The following is a 12514-nucleotide window of genomic DNA, read 5'->3' as shown; positions in this document are numbered from 1 at the left end:
ATTACATGTGAATCACTATGCTAGAAGCTCTATATACATTGCATTTGTTTATTCTTCTTAGCCCTATGAGATAGGAATTATCTGTTACAGATGAGGGCATGGAAACACAGAGAGGTGAGGTGATTTGCTCAGTGTCACACAGCTGGTAAGAGGTGGAGCTAAACTTTGGATTCATGTCTATCCCATTGCAAAGACCATGGTCTTGACATTACATTTTATTACCTCAAATGGTAGATAATCCACTGAATTGTTAACATTATCTCACAATATAAAGCTTTGATTACAATAAAAAGACAGTAAAAAACAATTTTAAAAAGATCATTCTAAAGCTGAGTCTTTATTTTTTAATATTTAAACCAAATCCGCTCTTTAGGCAAATTGTAGTGATTGTTATGAGGCAAGCTCTCTCCTATCTACCTTTCGCATGCTTTTGATTCCAGAATTTCCCAATCAGTAATTCCCCTACTAACAGGTTTTATACAGTTTCAGTTAATAAATACTGATGTTAGAAATCCCCAGTGAGCTCCTGCTGGACGCAGAGTCCTGGGCTGCAGGCCTGAGGGATGGGTTCATGTACCCACAAATATCCTGGGGATCTGGAGAAAATGCAAGTTATGACTCAGTAGATCTGGGCTAGGGTCTGAGACTGTCCATTTTAAATCAGCTCCCAGGCTCTTGAGAACCAAGGAATGATCTCAGACAGGTGTGATATAGATCATTATGCAATTGACCCAATGTTTTCTCTCTGTGTGTCTTATGGAATCTGAATGTGAAAGGCAAGACCAAAACATGTTCAAGAATAAATAGGCCCTAAATGGAAGAGAAGACAGAAAAACAACACATAATGAATAGATACATAGTACTTTACATACATTAACATATTTATGCTTCAAAATGACTCAGTGAGATTGGTAGATTATAATTTATCCCATGTTTAGGTGAGGAAGCTAAGGCACAGAGAGGATGAGTAACGTAGCCAGCAGCAACTACAAATTTGGAGTTCTGCTTCAACTTGTGCTTCAGAAAAGTTACAACATATTGAAAGAAAAATCTAGAGAAAGGGTCCAGGATGTTGAGGAGGTATAAAACCTTATCACAGGTATAATCCTCTAGGAAACCAGGGTATTTAGCCAGGATTTATAATTTATCTTCCTTAAAATTTTCTTTAGATACTTGGACAGCTGTATTTGGGAGGAAAAGTAGATTCATTTATGTTTATTTAGATAACTACTTATAAACATTGCTTGTTGGGGTATTAATTTTGAGAGCTGCTCTATAAAAAAAGTGATACTGCAGTCAGAAGAATGCCTGTGCCCACTCCTCAGATATTCAAAGCCTCCATTACTCTACTAAAGGCTCTGAGAAGTCTGTGGGCAAACAGACCCTTCTGACATATTTAAGTTAGAATTTTTATTCTTATTTGACCACAAAACCCTCTTTCTCTTTATAAAAAAATAATACTTCTTAACATCCCCTGGAACTAATTAGTATCCTCAAGACACACTTTGAAAAGTGCTGACGTCGACAGAGAGTTATAGTCAATGAGTGAAAATTTCAGGGAAGTAGGTTTCAGAGTAATATAAAGGAGAACTTTCTAACAATCTAAACTGTCCAGAGTAATACACTCCCATCATCAGGATTGTTCAAGGAGAGGCCGGAAGACTTTCTTTGAGAGCAAGTTGAGCACAAATGGGAAGACATGCCATTTTATTGAACTTATGGCTGTTGTTATAATACAATCAGTGGTGTGGGTGGTCTGATTGATTTTATTCTGTAACTTGACAGTTTAAAACTAAAACATGCAATGATCCTAAAACAAACCACATTAGAAAATAATGTTATAAACAGAGGGTAAATAATACAATTATTTTAGATTTACTGCTGAGTCAGGATGTTTTCTATATATAAACCACATGTGCCCCAGCCATCTTCTTTTAGAAATATGTTTGTAATCCTTGGCCTGGGTAACAGCTCTTTAAGTTTATGTAATGTAGCACAGAGACCCATATTATAGGTAAGCAGGATAGATGTGTGCCCATATAAACCATGCTTTCTTTTATTATTATTATTATTATTATTATTATTATTATTATTTATTGGTTTCAGATGTACAGGTTACTGGTTAGACAATCATATATTTTACATAGTGTTCCCCTCGACATTTTCTATACCCCAACTGGCACAATATTATTGACTGTAATTCATATGTATTACTTGTTTACCCATGTCTATTTTTAGCTACCTATTTGCACTTCTTTGTCCCTTCACCTCTTTCAACCAGTGCCTCAACTACCCACGCCCCTGGCAACCACCAGTTCTTTCTCTGTATCTGTGAGTCCATTTCAATTTTGTTTGTTAGTTTATTTTTTTTTTAGATTCCACATTTAAGTGGTTGTCTTCCTCTGACTGACTTAATTCACTGAGCATAATACACTCTAAGTCCATCCATGCTGTTGCAAATGGTAAGATTTCATTTTTTTTTTATAGCCGAGTAATATTCCATTATATATATTTACTACAGTTCTTTTATTCACTTGTCTATTGATGGGCACTTGTAATTGTAAATAAGACTGCAATGAATACAGAAGTGCATATATTCTTTCAAATTACTGTTTTGGATTTCTTTGCATAAATCCCCAAAAATGAAATCACTGGGTTACAAGGCAAGTGTAATCTTTTGAGGAAACTCCATAATGTTTTCCACAGTGGCTGCACCAATGTGCATTTTCACCAACAGTGCATGAGAGTTTCCTTTTTTCCAAATCTTGTCATTTGTGGATTTATTCATGATAACCATTCTGACAGGTGTGAGATGATATCTCATTGTGGTTTTAATTTGCATTTCTCTGACAATGACATTGAGAATCTTTTCATATGTGTTTTGGCCTTCTGTATGTCCTCTTTGGAGAAGTGTCTACTCAGATCCTCTGCCCATTTTTTAAATTGAATTGTTTGTTTTTGAGTGTTGAGTAGTATGAGCTCTTTATAAATTTTGAATATTAACTCTTTATCAGATATATCATTGGTGCATATGTTCTCCCATTTAGTGGGTAGTCTCTTCGGTTTCTTGATGGTTTCCTTCGGTATGCAAAAACTTTTTACTTTGATGTAATCCATTTATTTACTTTTCTTTTGTTTTCCTTGCCTGAGGAGATATATCAGGAAATATATTGCTACAAGAAATGTGCAAGATTTTACTACCTTTTCCTTCCTTCCTTCCTTCCTTCCTTCCTTCCTTCCTTCCTTCCTTCCTTCCTTCCTTCCTCCCTCCCTCCCTCCCTCCCTCCCTCCCTCCCTCCCTTCCTTCCTTTTTTTTTTTTTTTTCTTTCCTTTTCCTTTTCTTGTTAATCCTTACCCAAGGATGTTTTTTCCATTGATTTTTAGAGAAAGTGGAATGGAGGAGGGGAGAGAGAGAGAGAGAGATCGATGTGAGAGACACAATGGTTAGTTGTCTCCCACACACACCCTGATAGGGGACAGGGATCAAACCCACAACCCTTCAATGTGTGGACCAACACTCTAACCATTGAGCGACACTAGCCAGGGCTATGTTTTCTTTTTTAATGGTTTTAATTTTTACATTTAAGTTTTTAATACATGTTGAGTTTATTCTCTTCTTTTGTGACACAGATTTAAATATATATATATATATTTTATTGATTTCAGAGAGAGAGGAAGGGAGAGGAAGAGAGAGAGACAGAGAAACATCAATGTGAGAGGGAAGCATCAATTGATTGCTTCCCATATATGCCCCAACAGGGGATCAAACCTGCAACTTGGGTATGTGCCCGGACCAGGAATCGAACCAGCAACCTTTTGGTGCATGGGAAGATGCTCAACAAACTGAGCCACACTGGCCAAGGTGAGTTTATTCTTGTATAAGATGTAAGGAGAAGGTCTAGTTACATTTTTTTTTTTGCACATACCTGTCCAATTTTTCTAGCTCCATCTATTGAATAGACTGTACTTACTCCATTGTGTGTTTTTGCCTTCTTTGTTAAATGTTAATTGACCATAAAAGCATGGGTTTGTTTCTGGGCTCTTTATTTTGTTCTACTAATCTATATGGCTGTTTTTATGCCAATACCATGCCATTTTTCAAAAATTGATTAAAGGAAGGGAAAGAGAGAGAGAGAGAAAGATCAATTGGTTGCCTCCCATACATGCCTGACCAAGGATCGAATCCACCACGTTTTGGTGTATGGGGTGATGCTCCAATCAACTGAGCCACACCAGCCAGTATAGTACCATGCCATTTTGATTACTATGGCCTTGTAGTATAGTTTTATAACAAGTTGCATGATATCCCCAACTTTGTTCATTTTTCTCAATATTGCTGAGGCTATTCAGAATTTTTTGTAATTTCATATAGATTTTGGATTATTTGTTCTAGTTCTGTGAAATACACCATTGGTATTTTGAAGGGGATTTTATTGACTCTATAGATTGCTTTGAGTAATCTATAGATTTGCATTTTCCTGATGTTAATTCCTCTCATCCGTGATCATGGTAGATGCTTTCATTTATTTTGTATCTTCTTTGATTTCCTTCTTCATTGCCTTATAGTTTTCTAAGTACAGGCCTTTTACTTCTTTGGTTAAATTACTTTCTGGGTACTTTACCTTTTTTTTTTGGTATAATTGTAAATGCTTTTGTTTTTTATTTTCCTTTTTTGATAGTTCTTTATTGTTATATAAAAATGCAACCAATTTCTAAATATTAATTTTGTATCTTGCTACTTTACCAAATTCATTTATCAATTCTAGTAGGTTTTTGGAGGAGTCCTTAGGATTTTCTATATACAGTATAATGTCATCTGAAAATAATGAGAGCTTTACTTCTTCCTTTCCAATTTTGATGCCTTCTGTTTCTTCCTTTTGTCTGATAGCTGTGTTTAAAATTTCCAGTACTATGTTGACTAACAGTGGTGAATGTGGACATCCCAGTCTTGTTCCTGATCAGAGAGCTGCTTTTAGTGTTCTTTCATTGAGTAATAAACCATGCTTTAAAACTCCTCACTTCACAGGTAACTCTTGCAGTACTCTCTGGTGGGGGTGGGAGGGGAAGGAGTCTAAAGTTTCTTCAATAAGAGAAAGGCTGTATTAAGTCAGAACATAGAAATGAGGTTTCAAGTACAAACACTTGTGGAAGAAGGGAAGAAGAAACTCATTGATTTCTATTCACTTGTTAATTTACTCATTCACTCCATTCATCAATACTTACTGAAAATCGACAAGTGCTTCTTGCTGGTATACAGAGCTACATACTTCCTCCAGTCACAAATAAATGAATTCAGATTTAGATATGAGCATGGGGAGGAGGGCCCTGGGTGGGGAATGGCTCAGAGAAACTGCACAGAGTGGAGACCATGGAGTCCTGGGATAGGATTAAGAAACTTCTGCATCTTAGATAGGAACCAAGGGAAATTCTTTGAAGGCATTTTTTTGTTTGTTTATTTAAATTTTTTTTTCATTATTGATTTTAGAGAGAGAAAGAAACATCGATGAGAGAGAACATTGACTGGCAGCCTCCTGTATGCCCCCCACTGGGGATTGGGCCCACAATCTGGTCTTGAGCCCTGACTGGGAATCGAACTAGAGACCTCTTGGTATATGCTCAACCACTGAGCCACATGGGCAAGACTCTTTTAAGGTATTTTGTATAATTTCAGATTCCTTTACTTTATGACTGGTTGAAATATTTTTTTTCTTTCAAAATTTAACTCACATGATTAAATAAGGTTATAGTTCTTTAACAGTTTTAGTTTTGCAAAATGTTAGGATCCATATATTTGACATCAAAGTTTTAGAAATGCTGAATAGCAATTGAGTTCTAGACAAATGCCATTTTCTGAAATAAGCTGGAAACACTGCCTAGATTCCCAAGAGAAATTCCTGAACCTTTGTTACTGGCTATGAAACAAACCTCATATTTAAAAGGCCTTTTTTGCTAGTTGGTCAGTTGTTTAAAAAAAAACTATGGGTGACTAATATACCAGGTATGATGGAAATAGTGTCATACCTTCTAGATTTCTAGAGCAGTTTTAAAAAATACACTGTCCCTTTCCTTCATATCCTCGCCAGTATTCTAGTATACTATGGGTGGAAATGCAGACTGGTGCAGCCATTATGGAAAACAATTTGGTGCTTCCTCAAAAAATTAAAAATGGGACTGTCATTTGACCCAGTGATCCTACTTCTAGGAATATGTCCTAAGAAGCCTGAAACACCAATCAGAAATAATACATGCACCCCTATGTTTGTAGCAGCACTATTTACAATAGCTAAGATCTGGAAACAATCCAAGTGTCCATCAGTAAATGAGTGGATAAAAAAGCTGTGGTCTATTTACACAATGGAATACTATACAGCTATAAGAAAGAGAGATCTCTTACCCTTGAGACAACATAGAGAGACATGAAGAGTATTATGCTAAGCGAAATAAACCTGTCAAAGAAAGACAAGTACCACGTGATCTCACTTATTTCTGGAACATCATAAACAAAATAAGCTATAGACTAAAATAGTCTCAGAGTCATGGAAGTAGGAAATAGACTGACAAACCTCAAAGAAATGGGGAGTGGGAGCCATGGGAAGAGATAAACCAAAGAACTTATATGCATATATGCACAACCAATGGACACAGACATTATGTTGGGGAAAGCAGGAGGCAGGTGGGAGCGGAGAGGAGGGGGTCAACAGAGGACATCTGTAATACTTTCAACAATTAATAATCGTAATAATAATAACAATAATACATATCCTCAGGTGAGAATGAACAACAACAATAAAAAGTTAGGGAAGAAGTAGAATATAAACTATAAGAGGAAGTTGAGCAGGACCCAAAAGGAAGAGGGACAATAGAGGTATTCCCCGAAATGATCTAACCTCTATGTACATGGAAGAAAAACCTTCCAAAGAGCAGAAAAAGCATTTCCATGGGTTTGGACTACTCATGCTTTGGGAAGCTATGAAAAATGACCAGCTACTATCTAAGACTGATTTCAGGACAGCCGATTGAGGGTCTCTGGGTGAAGGTGGCCATTCCAGCCACTATAAAGAGAAAATTGGCACCCTGGCTGGTTTGGTTGAGCGGTTAGAGCATCGGCCTGTGGTCCAGAGAGAGCCGGGTTCGATTCTCGCTAAGGGCACGTACCTCAGTTGCAGTTTGTCCCCGGCCCTGGTTGGGTTGTGTGGGTGGCAGCCACTCGATGTGTCCCTTTCACGTTGATGTTTCTCTCTCTCTCTCTCTCTCTTCCTCTTTCTTCCTCCCACTCTATCTGAACAAAAAATGGAAAAATGTCCTTGGGTGAGGGAGAAAAAAAAGAGAGAGAGAAAAGTGGCTTTGGGAATATACACCTTCTGGCCATCACCCCAAATCCTGGTGTTATGCTGTGGGCTGTGTAGAGCAGCAAAAGTGCCTAAAGGAGCCCTAAAGTCAGTATTTATTTTTACTATACACCCCACCAGCTTAGCCAGGCAATAGGGTCCTGAAGCCACAGAAACACAAGAGGTTAGAACACTTGTTTGCAGTCAGAAATCCTGCTTTTCCCATGCTCTCCCTCTTAGAAGCATGCTGGTGCCTTTCCCTTCCTCCACTTCTTCCCCTACAGGCATGCATCTCCAAAACTCTAAGGGACCTCAGAAAACTTGCAACCAGGGAAGCCTATCTCTGAGTCCCCATTTTCTTTGACTCTTCAGTGAGCCAAAGCAGCCCTGCCTAGGCTCTCTCCTGTTGCTTCTTCTATCTTAAGCCCTTCCGTGTTTCACGGTTCCCAGATTTAATAAATGTACTATAAAAATTATTCATTAAAGAATTAATTTAAAAAAGAGGTGTGTGTATGTGTGTGTGTGTGTGTGTGTGTGTGTACATATATACCGTTTCTTTGTTGGTCTATGCATTATGCACATAGCTAACCACAGCATCAGATCTTCCATGGAAAATACTGTATCTGTAATAAGGGGGTACATCACAGGAAGTTGAAGATGAATTATAATTCTTATAGGGAGAATATTCAACAAACACAGCTGAGACAAATTAGAATGATTTATTTATTTGGAATCTGAAGACTTGGAAGCAAAATCTAGGCTTTGCCATACCCTGTCTGACCAAAGCTAACTATGCCAAAAGCTGGGTTTCCTGGTCTCCAAGATAGGAGGTCATCCCTTGTAGCTACTGTGGGCTCCAGGGCTATGTGGAGATGCCCATGGATGAACTTGGCCTTCACTTTGTGTGGACCCCTACAGGTCTAGCTGAGAAGAAATGGCTTCCAAAAAAACCCCTGACTGAGGACTCAGGCCATCCAAGTGTTGAGGGCTATATATGTACCCAAGGATCATACATGGTCAGAGGAACAAGAGACAGCTCCTGAAATGACAAATATCATATTCTTACCAACCTTGACCGAACTTAATTTAGGAGAAAAATGTCAGTTTTTATTCTTTGAGTGTCATTAAAAAACAAAAACCTGTTGTGATTTTAATGTTCAGCATTTCCCAAACAGAGTATTTGAAAGATAGCAAATAAAAAAAGAGATGCATATTTCTTAAAAGATATAGTTTCTTATTCCCACTCAGAAGGCAACAAAGATCACGGGTTCTATAGACTATTTCTTTGCATATATTCTCTAACCTTTGCTCATTTTTCTCTTCTTCGGGGTCTCCTATGATGTGAATGTTATTACATTTCCACCTGTCAAAATGGCCGCCATCAACAAATCATCAAACAACAAATGTTGGCCAGGGTGTGGAGAAAAGGGGACTCTAGTACACTCCTGGTGGGAATGCAGACTGGTGCAGCCACTATAAAAAACAATATGGTGTTACCGCAAAAAATTAAAAATTAAACTTCCATTTGACCCAGTGATCCCACTTTTAGGAATATACCCTAAGAAGCCTGAAACACCAATCAGAAAGAATATATGTACCCCTATGTTTGTAGCAGCACTATTTACAATAGCTAAGATCTGGAAACAGCCCAAGTGTCCATCAGTAGATGAATGGATAAAATAGCTGTGGTACATATACACAATGGAGTATTATGCAACTGTAAGAAAGAAAGATCTCTTATCCTTTCAAACTATATGGAGGGACCTGAAAAGGATCATCCTAAGTGAAACAAGCCAAGCAGAGAAAGACAAGTATCATATGATCACACTTATTTGTGGAATATGATGAACATAACAGTCTGAGGAATGGGGTAGTCCCAGAGACGTGGAAGTGGGGTACAGACTGACAATCCCCAGAAGAGGAGGTGGTGGGGGAGAGATAAACCACAGAACTTATATGCATGTATGCATGAACAGTGGACATGGACAACAAACTGGGGATGGGGCAGGGAGGGAGAGGGAGGGGGGAATCAGTGGGGGGAAAAGGAGAAACATCTGTAACAAAATTAATTAATAAAAAAATGAATAAATAAATTAAAAAAAAAAACAAAACAAAGAAATAGTGACAGAAAACTTCCCTATTTTGGTGAAGAAAGAAGGTATTCAAGATCAAGAAGCACAGAGAGCCCCAAGTAAGAACCCAAACAGGCCCACACCAAGACATATAGTAATTAAAATGCCAAAAATTAAACACAAAGAGAAAATCCTAAAAGCAGCAAGAGATAAGCAACAAGTTACCTACAAAAGAAACCCCATAAGGACCTCAGCTGACTTCTCAACAGAAACACTATAGGCCAGAAGGGAGTGGCATGAAGTAATCAAGGTCATGAAAAACAAGGATCTGAATCCAAGAGTACTCTATCCACCAAGGCTACCATTCAAAATATAAGGTCAAATAAATCTCCTCAGACAAAAAATATAAGCTCCCCAGACAAAAAATGAATCAGGGAATACATTAGCACTAAATCAGCACAGCAAGAAATGTTAAAAGGACTGCTGTAATTCGTAGAAGAAATAGGAAGAAAAATAGAACCTCACTAAACAAAAAAGGCAATAAATAGGTAATATCAATTTTCACCTTAAATGTAAATGGACTGAATGTTCCAATTAAAAGACACAGAGTACCTGATTGGATAAGAAAGCATGACTTATCTATATGTTGTTTGCAAGAGACCCACCTCAAAACAAAAGACACACATAGGTTGAAAGTAAAGGGATGGAAAAAAATCTTAAAGCAAATGGAAAGGAAAAAAAAAGCTGGGGTAGCAATACTCATATCTGATAAAATAGATATCAAAATGAAGGCCATAACTAGAGACAAAGAAGGCCACTACATAATATTGAAAGAATATATCCAACAGGAAGCTATAACCTTGATAAACATATATGCACCCAATATAGGAGCACCAAAATATATGAAAAATTTCTGTAGGACTTCAAAGGAGAAATTGATAGCAATATAATCATAGCAGGGGACTTCAACACCCTGCTGACATCACTGGATAGATCCTCTAGACAAAAAATTAGCAAGGAAACAGAGACTCTAAATGAAGCACTACACCAAACAGATTTAATAGATATCTACAGAGAATTATACCCCCAAATGACAGAATTTACATTCTTCTCAAGTGCACATGAAACATTGTCAAAGATAGACCACATGATAGGACATAAACTAAATCTCTACAAGTTCGAGAAGATTGAAATCATATCAAGCATCTTCTCAGATCACAATGGCATGAAACTAGAAATCAATTGCAACAAAAACATGCAAAGACATTTGAAAACATGGAGGCTAAATAGTATGTTATTGAACAATTAATGGGTTACCATGGAGATCAAGGAAGAAATTAAAAACTTCCTAGAAAGAAATGAAAATGAACACACCACAATACAAAATCTATGGGATGCAGCAAAAGCAGTATTGAGAGGGAAGTTCATAGCACTACAGGCCTACCTTAAAAAAACAAGAAAATTTTCTAATACACTATGTAACCTCACAACTTAAAAAATTAGAAAACAAACAAAAATAAACCCTAGATCAAGTAGAAGGAAGGAAATAGTAAAGATCAGAGCAGAAATAAATGACATAGAGACCAAAAAAACAATTCAAAGGATCAATAAAACAAAGAGCTGTTTTTTTGAAAAGATAAACAGGATTGATGGACCCTTAGCTAGCCTCACCAAGAAACAAAGAGAGAGACCCCAAATATACAAAATCTGAAATGAAAGAAGAGAAGTAACAACTGACACCACAGAAACACAAAAGATCGTTAACAACTACTATGAACAATTACATGGCAACAAATTTGAAAATTTAATTGAAGTGAACAAATTTCTAGGAACACATGGTCTCCCAAAACTGGACCGGGAAGAAATAGAAACTTGAACAGAACAATAAAAACTAAGGAAACTGAAGATGTAATCAAGACTCTTCCAGCAAATAACAGTGCAGGCCCGGATGGCTTCAAGGTGGAGTTTTACCAAACATTCAAAAAAGAACTAACACCCATTCTCCTCAAACTATTTCAAAAAATTCAAGAAGAAGGAAGACTTTGAAACTTGTTTTATGAGGCCAGCATAATTCTAATTCCAAAACCAGAAAGAGACACTACAAAGAAAGAAAACTACAGGCAAATATCCATGAGGAACATAGATACCAAAAATCTTGAACAAAATATTAGCAAATTGGATCCAGCAATACATCAAAAAAATTATGCACCATGACCAAGTGAGATTCATCCCAGGGATGCAAGGCTGGCACAATATTTGCAAATCAATAAATGTGATACATCACATAAATAAAATGAAGAATAAAAACCCCATGATCATATCAATAGATGCTGAAAAAGCCTTCGACAAAATTCAGGACCCATTTCTGATAAAAACGCTCAGCAATGTGGGAATAGAGGGATCATATCTTGACATAATAAAGTCCATATATGAAAGACCTACAGCCAACATCAGACTCAATTGGCAGAAACTAAAAGCATTTCCCTTAAGAACAGGAGAAAGTCGGGGATGCCCACTTTCACCACTCTTATTTAACATAGTACTGGAATTCTTAGCCACAGCAATCAGACAGGAGGAAAAAATAAAAGGGATCCAAATGGGAAAGGATGAATTGAAACTGTCATTATTTGCAGATTACATGATATTATACATAGAAGACCCTAAAGACTCCTTCAAAAATCTACTAGACTTAATAAATAAATTTCTCAAAGTTGCAGAATACAAAATTAACATAAAAAAACTGGTGGCATTCTTATACAACAACTATGAACTCACAAAAAGAGAAACTGAAAAAAAATCCCATTAACCATTACAGCAAAAAAATTAAGATACCTAGAAATAAACTTAACCAAAGAAGTAAAGGACCTATTTGCAGAAAACTATAGGACATTGAAAAAAGAAATAGAGGAAGATATAAAAAAAAGTGGAAGCACATACCTTGTTCATGGATTGGTAGAATTAACATCATTAAAATGTCCATATTACCCAAAGCAATCTATAGATTCAATGCAATCCCCATCAAAATACCAACGACATACTTCACAGATCTAGAACAAATACTTCAAAAGTTTATAGGGAACCAAAAAAGACCCTGAATAGGTACAGCATTCTTGA

General features: G+C 36.9%; 1 protein-coding gene across 1 annotated transcript in view; it reads right to left on the bottom strand.

Annotated features, from left to right (window-relative positions):
* The window catches only part of POU6F2 (POU class 6 homeobox 2), a 792586-nt gene that overhangs the window by 292078 nt on the left and 487994 nt on the right, over nucleotides 1–12514 (bottom strand). The window lies entirely within an intron of this gene.

The sequence above is a fragment of the Molossus molossus genome, unplaced genomic scaffold (assembly GCF_014108415.1).
Source record: "Molossus molossus isolate mMolMol1 unplaced genomic scaffold, mMolMol1.p scaffold_m16_p_7, whole genome shotgun sequence".
Classification (NCBI taxonomy): domain Eukaryota; kingdom Metazoa; phylum Chordata; class Mammalia; order Chiroptera; family Molossidae; genus Molossus; species Molossus molossus.
Note: the sequence above shows the minus strand (reverse complement) of the source record. Positions and strands in the feature narration are given on the sequence as shown.